The sequence below is a fragment of the Ranitomeya variabilis genome, chromosome 3 (assembly GCF_051348905.1).
Source record: "Ranitomeya variabilis isolate aRanVar5 chromosome 3, aRanVar5.hap1, whole genome shotgun sequence".
Classification (NCBI taxonomy): domain Eukaryota; kingdom Metazoa; phylum Chordata; class Amphibia; order Anura; family Dendrobatidae; genus Ranitomeya; species Ranitomeya variabilis.
The window spans coordinates 779,698,596-779,711,796 of record NC_135234.1 but is presented as its reverse complement, the minus strand read 5'-3'; the positions used below and the strand labels follow the sequence as shown (position 1 = coordinate 779,711,796).

At 44.3% G+C, this 13,201-nt stretch overlaps 1 protein-coding gene and 1 pseudogene across 1 annotated transcript in view; one reads left to right on the top strand and one right to left on the bottom strand.

Annotated features, from left to right (window-relative positions):
• The window catches only part of LOC143817492 (olfactory receptor 52A1-like), a 165,878-nt gene that overhangs the window by 57,541 nt on the left and 95,136 nt on the right, over nucleotides 1-13,201 (top strand). The gene's annotated exons all lie outside the window — the stretch shown is intronic.
• On the bottom strand, nucleotides 9,339-10,304 carry LOC143817591 (olfactory receptor 52R1-like; annotated as a pseudogene).

Here is a 13,201-nt window from a genome sequence, read left to right as displayed (position 1 = left end):
GCTGGCGCTGGGCGTCTAGGGATAAAACGTAGGTACGTCACCCGGCCACTGTTAGTTGTGTGGTAGGTTTAGCTCACGGTCAGCTCGAGATTCCATCACCCAAGAGCTAGTCTGTTATTTAAGTTCTCTGACGTTCCCTTGCCATTGGGAACCATGACAGTATGGCCGGCCAAGGGTTAAAACCGTTGGCAGAAGAAAGGAGAGAAAAAGAAGTCTGCAGATTTTTTTTTTTCTCTTCTGAGCTTGCTCTATAGTTTACTCAGTTGCATTTCTGCTCTAATTGCAGCCTTTGCCTCTCTCTCTCCTTCTAATCCTTGAATGGCTCTGATCTCACCTGATTAAAATGGATCCTCAGAGTTTGGCTACAGGTTTGAATAATCTTGCTACGAAGGTTCAAAATTTACAGGATTTTGTTATTCATGCTCCTATATCTGAACCTAGAATTCCTATACCAGAATTTTTCTCCGGGGATAGATCTCGTTTCCTGAATTTCAAATATAATTGTAAATTATTTCTTTCCCTGAGATCTCGCTCCGCTGGAGATCCCGCACAGCAGGTTAGGATAGTAATTTCCTTGCTGCGGGGTGACCCTCAGGATTGGGCATTTGCGTTGGTACCCGGGGATCCTGCGTTGCTCAATGTGGATGCGTTTTTTCTGGCTTTGGGGTTGCTTTATGAGGAACCTAATTTAGAGATTCAGGCTGAAAAAACCTTGATGGCCCTATCTCAAGAGCAAGATGAAGCTGAAATATACTGCCAAAAATTTCGTAAATGGTCTGTGCTTACTCAGTGGAATGAGTGCGCCCTGGCGGCGAATTTCAGAGAGGGTCTCTCTGATGCCATTAAAGATGTTATGGTGGGGTTCCCTGCACCTACAGGTCTGAATGAGTCCATGACAATGGCTATTCAGATTGATCGGCGTTTGCGGGAGCGCAAACCTGTGCACCATTTGGCGGTGTCTTCTGAGAAGGCTCCAGAAAAAATGCAATGTGATAGAATTCTGTCCAGAAGCGAACGGCAGAATTTTAGGCGAAAAAATGGGTTGTGCTTCTATTGTGGTGATTCAACTCATGTTATATCAGCATGCTCTAAACGTACAAAAAAGGTTGATAAGTCTATTTCAATTGGCACTTTACAGTCTAAGTTTATTTTGTCTGTGACCTTGATTTGTTCATTATCGTCAATTACCGCGGATGCCTATGTCGACTCTGGCGCCGCTTTGAGTCTCATGGATTGGTCCTTTGCCAGGCGCTGTGGGTTTGATCTAGAGCCTCTGGAAGTTCCTATACCTCTGAAGGGTATTGACTCTACACCATTGGCTAGTAATAAACCACAATACTGGACACAAGTGACTATGCGTATGACTCCAGACCATCAGGAGACGATTCGCTTCCTTGTGTTGTACAATCTACATGATGTTTTGGTGCTCGGATTGCCATGGTTACAATCTCATAACCCAGTTCTTGACTGGAAAGCAATGTCTGTGTTAAGTTGGGGATGTCAGGGGGCCCATGGGGACGTACCTTTGGTTTCCATTTCGTCATCTATTCCCTCTGAGATTCCGGAATTTTTATCTGATTATCGTGATGTTTTTGAGGAGCCTAAGCTTGGTTCACTACCTCCTCACAGAGATTGCGATTGTACCATAGATCTGATTCCGGGCAGTAAATTTCCAAAGGGTCGTTTATTTAATCTATCTGTACCTGAACATGCTGCTATGCGAGAATATATTAAGGAGTCCCTGGAAAAGGGACATATTCGTCCTTCTTCATCTCCCTTAGGAGCCGGTTTTTTCTTTGTATCTAAAAAAGATGGCTCTTTGAGGCCGTGTATTGATTATCGACTCTTGAATAAAATTACAGTCAGCTATCAGTATCCTCTGCCACTGCTGACTGATTTGTTTGCTCGAATAGAGGGGGCTAAGTGGTTCTCTAAGATTGATCTCCGTGGGGCGTATAATTTGGTGCGAATTAAGCAGGGGGATGAGTGGAAAACCGCATTTAATACGCCCGAGGGCCATTTTGAGTATTTAGTAATGCCTTTTGGTCTTTCAAATGCCCCTTCAGTCTTTCAGTCCTTTATGCATGACATTTTCCGGGAATATTTGGATAAATTCATGATCGTGTATCTGGATGATATTTTGATTTTTTCGGATGACTGGGATTCTCATGTCCAACAGGTCAGGAGGGTTTTTCAGGTTTTGCGGGCTAATTCCTTGTGTGTGAAGGGTTCTAAGTGTATTTTTGGGGTTCAAAAGATTTCTTTTTTGGGGTACATTTTTTCCCCCTCTTCCATTGAGATGAATCCTGTCAAGGTTCGGGCTATTTGTGATTGGACGCAACCTTCTTCGCTTAAGAGCCTTCAGAAATTTTTGGGCTTTGCTAATTTTTATCGTCGATTTATAACTGGTTTTTCTGATGTTGCTAAACCTTTGACTGATTTGACCAAAAAGGGTGCTGATGTTGCTGATTGGTCCCCTGCTACTGTGGAGGCCTTTCGGGAGCTTAAGCGCCGCTTTTCTTCCGCCCCTGTGTTGCGTCAGCCTGATGTTACTCTTCCTTTTCAGGTTGAGGTCGATGCTTCCGAGATCGGAGCTGGGGTGGTCTTGTCGCAGAAAAGTTCCGATTGCTCCGTGATGAGACCTTGTGCGTTCTTTTCTCGAAAATTTTCGCCCGCCGAGCGAAATTATGATATTGGTAATCGGAAGCTTTTGGCTATGAAGTGGGCTTTTGAGGAGTGGCGTCATTGGCTTGAGGGGGCTAGACATCAGGTGGTGGTATTGACCGATCACAAGAATTTGATTTATCTTGAGTCTGCCAGGCGCCTGAATCCTAGACAGGCGCGCTGGTCGTTGTTTTTCTCTCGGTTTAATTTTGTGGTCTCATACTTACCAGGTTCTAAAAATGTGAAGGCGGATGCCCTTTCTAGGAGTTTTGAGCCTGATTTCCCTGGTGATTCTGAACCTACAGGTATCCTTAAGGATGGGGTGATATTATCTGCTGTTTCCCCAGACCTGCGACGGGCTTTGCAGGAGTTTCAGGCGGATAGACCTGATCGTTGCCCGCCTGGTAGACTGTTTGTTCCTGATGATTGGACCAGTAGAGTCATCTCGGAGGTTCATTCTTCTGCGTTGGCAGGTCATCCCGGGATCTTTGGTACCAGGGATTTGGTGGCTAGGTCCTTCTGGTGGCCTTCTCTGTCTCGAGATGTACGAGTTTTTGTGCAGTCTTGTGATGTTTGTGCTCGGGCCAAACCTTGTTGTTCTCGGGCTAGCGGATTGTTGTTATCTTTGCCTATTCCAAAGAGGCCTTGGACTCCCATCTCTATGGATTTTATTTCTGATCTCCCTGTTTCTCAGAAAATGTCTGTCATCTGGGTGGTGTGTGACCGTTTTTCAAAGATGGTTCATTTGGTGCCCTTGCCTAAGTTGCCGTCCTCTTCCGAGTTGGTTCCTCTGTTTTTTCAAAATGTGGTTCGCTTGCATGGTATTCCGGAGAATATAGTTTCTGACAGGGGGACCCAGTTCGTGTCTAGATTTTGGCGGGCGTTCTGTGCTCGGATGGGCATTGATTTGTCTTTTTCGTCTGCGTTCCATCCTCAGACTAATGGCCAGACTGAGCGAACTAATCAGACCTTGGAGACTTATTTGAGGTGTTTTGTGTCTGCGGATCAGGATGACTGGGTTGCCTTTTTGCCGTTGGCGGAGTTTGCCCTCAATAATCGGGCTAGTTCTGCCACTTTGGTTTCTCCTTTCTTTTGCAATTCGGGGTTTCATCCTCGCTTTTCTTCTGGTCAGGTGGAGTCTTCGGATTGTCCTGGAGTGGATACTGTGGTGGATAGGTTGCATCAGATTTGGGGACAGGTGGTGGACAATTTGGAGTTGTCCCAGGAGAAGACTCGGCATTTTGCTAACCGCCGTCGTCGTGTTGGTCCTCGTCTTCGTGTTGGGGACTTGGTGTGGTTGTCTTCTCGTTTTGTCCCTATGAGGGTTTCTTCTCCTAAGTTTAAGCCTCGGTTCATCGGCCCGTATAAGATTTTGGAGATTCTTAACCCTGTGTCCTTTCGATTGGACCTCCCGGCATCTTTTTCTATCCATAATGTCTTCCATCGGTCATTATTGCGCAGGTATGAGGTACCGGTTGTGCCTTCCGTTGAGCCTCCCGCTCCGGTGTTGGTTGAGGGTGAATTGGAGTACATTGTGGAGAAGATCTTGGACTCCCGTGTTTCCAGACGGAAACTTCAGTATCTGGTCAAGTGGAAGGGCTACGGTCAGGAGGATAATTCTTGGGTGACAGCCTCTGATGTTCATGCCTCTGATTTGGTCCGTGCCTTTCATAGGGCTCATCCTGATCGCCCTGGTGGTTCTTGTGAGGGTTCGGTGCCCCCTCCTTGAGGGGGGGTACTGTTGTGAATTTGGTTTTTGGGCTCCCCCGGTGGTCGCTGGTGGTACTGGACTTGTGTGCTTCACTTTCTCTGTTCACCTGTTTCCATCAGGATGTGGGAGTATCCTATTTAGCCTTGCTGCTCAGTTATTCTAGTGCCGGCCATCAATGTAACCAGAGCCTTTCTGTTGCATGTTCCTGCTTCTAGACTACTATCAGCTAAGTTGGACTCTTAGTCCTAAGTTTGTTTGCATTTTTGTTCCAGTTCACAGTTATGTTATGTTTCTGTAGCTGGAAGCTCTTGTGGGCCGAAATTACCACTCCGGTGTCATGAGTTGACACATGAGTCTTAAAGTAATTTCTGGATGGTATTTTAATAGGGTTTTCAGCTGACCGTGAAGTTCCCTATTGTATCTTCTTACTATCTAGTAAGCGGACCTCGCTTTGCTGAACCTACCTTCATACTGCGTATGTCTTTTCCTCTGAACTCACCGTCAATATATGTGGGGGGCTTCTGTCTCCTTTTTGGGGGAATTTCCCTAGAGGTAAGCCAGGTCTGTTTTTTCCTCTATTAGGGTTAGTTAGTTCTCCGGCTGGCGCTGGGCGTCTAGGGATAAAACGTAGGTACGTCACCCGGCCACTGTTAGTTGTGTGGTAGGTTTAGCTCACGGTCAGCTCGAGATTCCATCACCCAAGAGCTAGTCTGTTATTTAAGTTCTCTGACGTTCCCTTGCCATTGAGAACCATGACAGCCTTCATAGAAGAGTCATCAGAAGAAAACCTATCCTTCGACTTCATCATAAAATGAAACAAGCCTGATGCACTTTGGAAACAAATCCTGTGGACCGATGAGATGAAAATAGAAATTAGATCACAATGATGAAAGGTATGTGTGGAGAAAATAGGGCACAGAATGTCAGGAAAAGAATATCTCGCCAACCATACAGCATGGGGGTGGATCAGTCATGCTTTGGGGTTATGTTGCAGCCAATGGCAAGGGCAACATTTCACGGGTAAAGGGAAGAATGGATTCAATGATATTTCAACAAATTCTTGATGCAAACATAATACCATCTGTAAAAAAGCTGAAGGTGAAAAGAGGAAGAGGAAGAGGCCGGCTGCTACAAATGGAGAATGATCCTATACACGTCACATTCCACAATAGACGACCTCAAAGGTGCAAGGTGAAGGTTTTACAATGGCCCTCACAGTCCCCTGATCTGTACATTGACAATCTGTAGCTAGACCTCAAAACAGCAGAGGATACAAGACGACCCTGGAATCTCACAGAACTGGAAACATTTTGCATAGGTCCATTTTCATTTTTGTAACTTTTAAAAAGTAAAACATGAAAACACATATATTTTATTGCCTAAAATACAAAGGAAATGTGTCATCTTTAATGTTATCCCTTTTAGAGATCATTTAATCTTCAACTTGCCTAAATGTTCACAATAACAGTAATTTTGACCAGGGGTGCACAAACTATTAGATGCCACTGTATGGTGTTACCACTATTCACTTCCTTTTTATAAATTGGTAATAAAACACATGTTTGTCATAGGGCCCAGCAGACAGGCTTTGTACACAACCCCCTGTGTGTACTTCATCTCTGACTGGTCAACGTCTTCATTTGGTCAAACCTGGCAAACACGAGAGACACCTTGCTGTTCCCCCAAAACTCTCCTACAGAGGGGTTTCCAGGACACATAATACTGGAAGTTTAGCAGCCTGTCAAATCATCCTCATGAACTGTTGTAGGAGTTGCTATTCACCCATGTGACGTTCCTGAGTGACAAAGTCCATGTGACAATGTCCATCATCCTGGAAGTGCTGCGCCCTGTCTAATCTGCATCAGTAACTGTAAACGGAGTTGCTATCATCCTCTGTGGAAAGACTGTGTGGTACAGCCCATGTGATTACATCATATAAGAAGTGCTGCAGCCTGTACAATAATCATCAGTAACTGTAATAGGAGTTTCTGATTTTCTCTGTTGAGATCCTGTGCGGTACATTCCATGTGATGACATCATACTGGAAGTTCAGGAGCCTGTCAAATCATTATTAGTACTTGTGATACAAGTTGCTATCTTCCATTACGGAGAGCCTGTCTGGTACAGTCCATGTGATGGCGTCATATAGGAAGTTCTGGAGTCTGTCTAATCATCGTCAGTAACTGTGATAGTAGTCTGTCTGTGAGTGTTAGGTATGGTGCAGTCCTATGGTGCAGTCCATGTGCTGATTTCATACATGAAGATCTGGTGATCCCCAGACAGAATAGAAAAGCGGGCAATTAATAGGCGTCACTATGAGATCACAACAAGCCCCAACAGAAGAGAAGGAAGCCATGAATATTCAGATAGAACGTAACAACTAACTACAGTAATACTGGCTGAACTGTAGTTATTGGGTGCAGGTTACAGATGGATTAAAGTGCCGGAGTGCTACTTTCCTGACCATCGATACTAGATCTGTGAGGTTCTGATTCTCGGCACCTCCAGTGATCAGCTATTAGGAGCACTGCGTCTCGTTCATTCTATATCTGGCACAGCGCCATCATTTTAGTAGTTGTTGTATTTGGTATTGTAGCTTAGTGCTATTCACTTGTCGTTGCCCCTTCTACCAGCTGGATGATGTGGGTGGAGAAGCGGACCTCCTCTGACCTAGCATTGCCGGCCTATCCTGGTGATGGATGGCTCGTAGTTAGGTGCCTTCGCAGGTGCCGGATATACTATTGTCTACAGTGTATCACTGTCACAGTATCCATGCGCTAAGGAGAAGATCCAACCAGCGCTGAGGAGATTTTGCAGCAGATATGTCCCATTTGGATGTTTCCTCAGAAAAGTTTTCCTATTTTCCCACTACAACGCCTCAACAGGGTTGTGTTTGGGATTGCAGCTCAGTCCTATCCACTTCTATGAGGCCGAGCAGCAATGCAAGATGAACCCATGATCAGGCATGGTGCTATGACTGGAAGACAACTGCTATGTTTTTATAACCATGGACAACCCTGTTAAGAGTTTGGCATTGTATTAAATTGGTCTCCTATAAAAGTGGCTCCTGGTTGAGAGTCCAAGATATTTGGAAAAAAAATGCACAAGACTTTTACTTTTTATGTTTTTATGCCCATTCCGGCATTCTTCTATGAGTAGGTGGAGCTTAGCATAGGGGTGTAGTCGCTTACCCCCTGACAGGGTCCCTAGAATATACACCAGAAATTTGGCATCAATCAAAACTGTACAAAAACTTACCAAAGCGCTTCTGCAAAATGGTCGGTAACGTTGCTACAAGTGACTTCACCACGTTCTGTTCGTACACGCTTTGAAGCATCTCTTACATTCTAGGGTCACTTTTTTAAATATAACGTTCATTGTGTAATTTGAGGTAGTTCTTCCATCTCCATATGGGAAGAGTCAGGTCTCGATCTTGCATTGTGTGAAGGTTCAATGTGTGGGCCAACGATGTGCACCCAGGACATACCAATCAGGTGCACCAAGGACATACCCAGAATGTGTAGGCCAGCAATGTTCCCAGGACATACCAGATACATGTACCCATTACATACCAGTCAGGTGTACCAAGGACATACCAAGAATGTGTTAGGCAGCAATATGTGCCAGGACATACCAGATACATGTACCCATTACATACCAGGGACAGGTATCCAGGACATACCAGTAAAATGTACTGAGGACATATCCGGAATGTGTGGACCAGCGACGTGAATCCAGGACATATCAGTAATGTGTGAGCCAATGACTTGAAGTTAGGACATACCACTGACGTATTAATCCAACAAATAAGGAGAAAGAAATGCCCTAAATATTTGTAAGTAATCTTATAATGTAAACTTCAAGTAGATACATAAACACGAGACTCAAAAAAAACACTTGAAATAAATAATCCTAAAATCACCATTAAAATTAAATTATTTTATTATTGCTAAACACCAAACAAGGACAAAACACAAAAGCTATATTAAAATCAGGGGAGCAGGTGGACACACACAGCACTAATACCAATCAGTACGTGCCAGACGTTTTGGTTCCACAATGTGGAGTACCAGGAGCCCCAGGAAGCCATTCCCATACAGGACCAACTAATATTCCACGTAATGGATTTTATAACTGATGATTGTGATCATGCTCCCTACTCTCACAGAGATCCACAATGTAGACATGAGCAACAAAAAGAAAATCATAATAAAATATCAAGGGAGCGACGAAGCAACGTGTGAAACGCGCGCTGGGGTGCAGGGTGGCGGCACCAGCACATGAGCACTGGTTGGTATTACTAATACACTATGCACTATGCACGTATTGGGAGTACCCTTATGGATGATTTGGGGAATATGACTGCTATTTATGCATTTATTTGTAATATATTGACTTTATTGTATATTACTCTTTGCCACTGGCAATTTACTATTGGGATAAATTATTGATATTTTATTATGATTTTCTTTTTGTTGCTCATGTCTACATTGTGGATCTCTGTGAGAGTAGGGAGCATGATCACAATCATCAGTTATAAAATCCATTACGTGGAATATTGGTTGGTCCTGTATGGGAATGGCTTCCTTGGGCTCCTGGTACTCCACATTGTGGAACCAACACTTCTGGCACGTACTGATTGGTATTAGTGCTGTGTGTGTCCACCTGCTCCCCTGATTTTAATATAGCTTTTGTGTTTTGTCCTTGTTTGGTGTTTAACAATAATAAAATTGAATTTTAATGGTGATTTTTTGATTATTTATTTCCAGTGTGTTTTTTGAGTATCATACCACTGACGTATACCCAAGACTAGAGATGGGCGGATCTGCGTGGGACTCCGATCCATCAGCCGGGACAGTAGTCTTTGTCCGCTGGAATCTCTTACTGTCCATTGTTTCCTTAGCTGGACAGGTGCGAAGTCATGAGACTACTGACCACGTACCATGAATCAATCCATCCATGTCTACTCGTTCCTATTTATTGCTTGTTTTTTTTTGTTTTGGCACATAATCTTTAGGAAGTGCTCTCGGATTGGCTGGGTCCTCACTCCGTAGATGATTGGGTTACAGAAAGCTGGAAATAAGATGTAAGCATTGGCCAGGAAGATATGAGCTGTACGGATAACATCACTTTTCCCAAATGTGTATGTCACAAAAGAGAAAAAAGCTGAGGAATAGATAATGATAATCACACAGACGTGGGAGCTACAAGTTTCAGTCGTCTTCTGCCGAGCGTCTTGTGACGGCATCTTGTATACGGCTCTTAGGATCATTACATAGGACAAAACAATAAGTAGTACGTCCAAACTGGCGAGGAACAGCGCCACTATGAAGCCATAAAGATATGCAAGTTGTGTATCTCCGCACATGATTTCCACCACGGCAATGTGCTCACAGTACGAGTGCAACACTACGTCTTTTCCGCAATAGTACAACCAGCCAACCATGATGGGAATGGGCAAGACAAAGATGAATGCCCTGATCAGAACAGAAGCGACAATTCTCTTCAGAGCAGTATAAGTGAGGATGGACGAGTATCTGAGCGGGGAACAGATGGCAATGTATCAGTCATAAGCCATGGCGATTAAGATTCCCGACTCCACCACTGATAAAAAATGGACAAAAAACATCTGGATGAGACAAGCAGAAGCATCAATGCGGCTATCATTCCTCCAGAAGATTTCCAGCATCTTTGGCACAGTGGAGCTGGGGAAGGCTAGGTCATTGACCGCCAGCATGGCCAGGAAGATGTACATAGGTCCATGGAGGCTCTTATCAATGCAGATTATGTAGGTTATGGAGGAGTTTCCAAGAATGGCCAAGATATAGAGGACACAGAAGATGAAAGATGTCCATAAACGTCCATCTTCTAGACCAGGGATTCCAATGAGGAAGAACGTGGATGGGATGTGGGAGCTGGTGTTATCCATGTGGAACAGTGGTTGTTACCTAGGGGAATTAAACCACTAAGAGGCAAATAGAGGCAATGTGAAGACAAACCATGAAAAGACATGGAATGTGCAGCAAAGAGTTAATATTGTGGGGGTCACAGGCATCTTAATCAATCACAATCCTCCTGGCAGACTTTTTCTACATAATGGTTTAGGTTCTACAATTTTCCTTCTCTTTTTATTGCCCATTATTAGGAACCAAAAACTTGTCAGATGGTTGGATTTTTTTGAGCTGAGTATTTAGGGCCCTATCTGGCAGAGGGAACAATTGTAAGTACCATCATTATGGACATTATAGTGCAGAGGTCAACAACCCAGATGTCCAACCACTGGATATAATGTCACCACCACAAATACCACCATAAACCATCACAAACACTAGTAATAACCCCATCACCAACCTAGACCACCAAGGCATTACTATTAACTCTGCCACTATCTTAGTCCGTGTAATGAAATAGGTAGCATGGCTGTATGTAATAGGTAACAACAGAGTTAGATTCTTAGAGTAAAGATTGAAACCCTGTGCAATTAGCCAGAGTGGCCAAGAGCGTGTCTCCTAGTGCTGGATGAGCTGGACCATGGATTATAGCAGCGTGTGGAGCTCCTAGGTTGTGTCACTTTTATCGCCCAGGCCTGGTCTGTGCATTCATAGATCTGCACATGGCCACCTCCCCATCCAGACAGGGGCATTGTAGGGAAGGGAATAAAACAATAACTATTGAATGTTCATGGTCCTTCTCCAAATGACTTCACTGTCCTGTCCAGCTCATTTACCTAAGAAACTTACGACAGCACTAGAAATCTGACCCACAAACTATAATATAAAGTCTGATCATATGCAGTCATTTCTCATCCTGTCATTTCGATATAAAGGGAACCTGTCATATCAAAAAACACTATTAACCTGCAGATATGGGGTTAATAGTGTTCTAATACTGGATGGCTGCTGCACGGAGCGCTCGGCTATTGGGAGGAAATTAACTTTATTTCTCCTGGCAGCCTTAAGCTTTCAGTCATTGAGATGCGGCTGGTTTGGGTTCACTCACTGCTCAGTACATAGGAGGCTGTAACCACGCCCTGGCACTGACTGACAGCCCTGTAATGATGCACTGCTGAGGGAGCTGTCAGTCAGTGCCAGTCTGTGGTTACAGCAGCCACACACTACAATTGTGATCGAAAGTTTACATACCCCGGCAGAATTTTTGCTTTCTTGGCCTTTTTTCAGAGAATATGAATGATAACACCAAAACTTTTCCTCCACTCATGGTTAGTGGTTGGGTGAAGCCATTTATTATCAGACTACTGTGTTTTCTCTTTTTAAATCATAATGACAACCCAAAACATCCAAATGACCTTGATCAAAAGTTTTCATACCCCATTTCTTAATACCGTGTATTGCCCCCTCTAACATCAATGACAGCTTGAAGTCTTTTGTGGTAGTTGTGGATGAGGGTCTTTATTTTCTCAGATGGTAAAGCTGCCCACTCTTCGTGGCATAAAGCCTCCAGTTCCTGTAAATTCCTGGGCTGTCTAGTATGATCTGCGCGCTTGAGATCTCCATAGAGTGGCTCAATGATACTGAGGTCAGGAGACTGAGATGGCCACTCCAGAACCTTCACTTTGTTCTGCTGTAGATAATAACAGGTCGACTTGGCCTTGTGTTTTGGATCGTTGTCATGTTGTAGCTTCCAAGTACGTCCCATGCACAGCTTCCAGGCTGATGAGTGCAAATTTGCCTCCAGTATTTGCTGATAACGTGCTGCATTCATCTTTCCTTCAACTTTGACCAAGTTCCCTGTGTGTTGTGATCCTAGTGGTAGAGGATCTCTGAAGTTCCAGCTAAGTCCTCAAACACAAAATCAAGCTCATAGGGAGGTGGTAACTAGGCTGACCGAATATCTAATCCTAACACAACAACTAACAGTAGCCGGGGAACGTGCCTACGTTGATTCTAGACGTCTCGCACCAGCCGGAGAACTAACTAACCCTTTCAGAGAAAATAAGACCTCACTTGCCTCCAGAGAAGGGACCCCAAAAGGTATGATACAAGCCCCCAACAAATAATAACGGTGAGGTAAGAAGAAAAGACAAACATAAGTATGAACTAGATTTAGCAAAGTGAGGCCCACTAATTAATAGCAGAAAATAGAAAGAGGACTTATACGGTCAGCAAAAACCCTACCAAAATATCCACGCTGAATATCCAAGAACCCCCGCACCGACTAACGGTGTGGGGGGAGAATATCAGCCCCCTAGAGCTTCCAGCAAAAATCAAGAATCACATTGTAACAAGCTGGAACAAAATAGCAGTAATACGGATTAACAAAATAAGAAGGCAGGACTTAGCTTATCTTGCAAAAAACAGGAGACCAGGAGACAGGAGCCAAAAGACATAGACTGATTACATCGATTCCAGGCACTAGACTGAATTTCCAGGAAGTCTAAATAGGAACACCCAAGGCCTAACGACCCAGGTGGGGACAAACCTGGAGAAAGGCAATCCAAGTGTAATACCGCTAGTGATCACAAGAGGGAGCCAAGAAATACAATTCATAACAGTACCCCCCCCTTTAAGGAGGGGTCACCGAACCCTCACCACGACCACCAGGGCGATCAGGATGAGCCGCGTGAAAAGCACGAACCAAATCGGCCGCATGAACATCAGAGGCGACCACCCAGGAATTATCCTCCTGACCATAGCCCTTCCATTTGACCAGATACTGAAGCCTCCGTCTAGAGAGACGAGAATGCAAGATCTTCTCCACCACGTACTCCAACTCGCCCTCAACCAAGACCAGAGCAGGAGGGTCAACAGCAGGAACCACAGGCACAACGTACCGCCGCAACAAAGACCTATGAAACACATTGTGAAT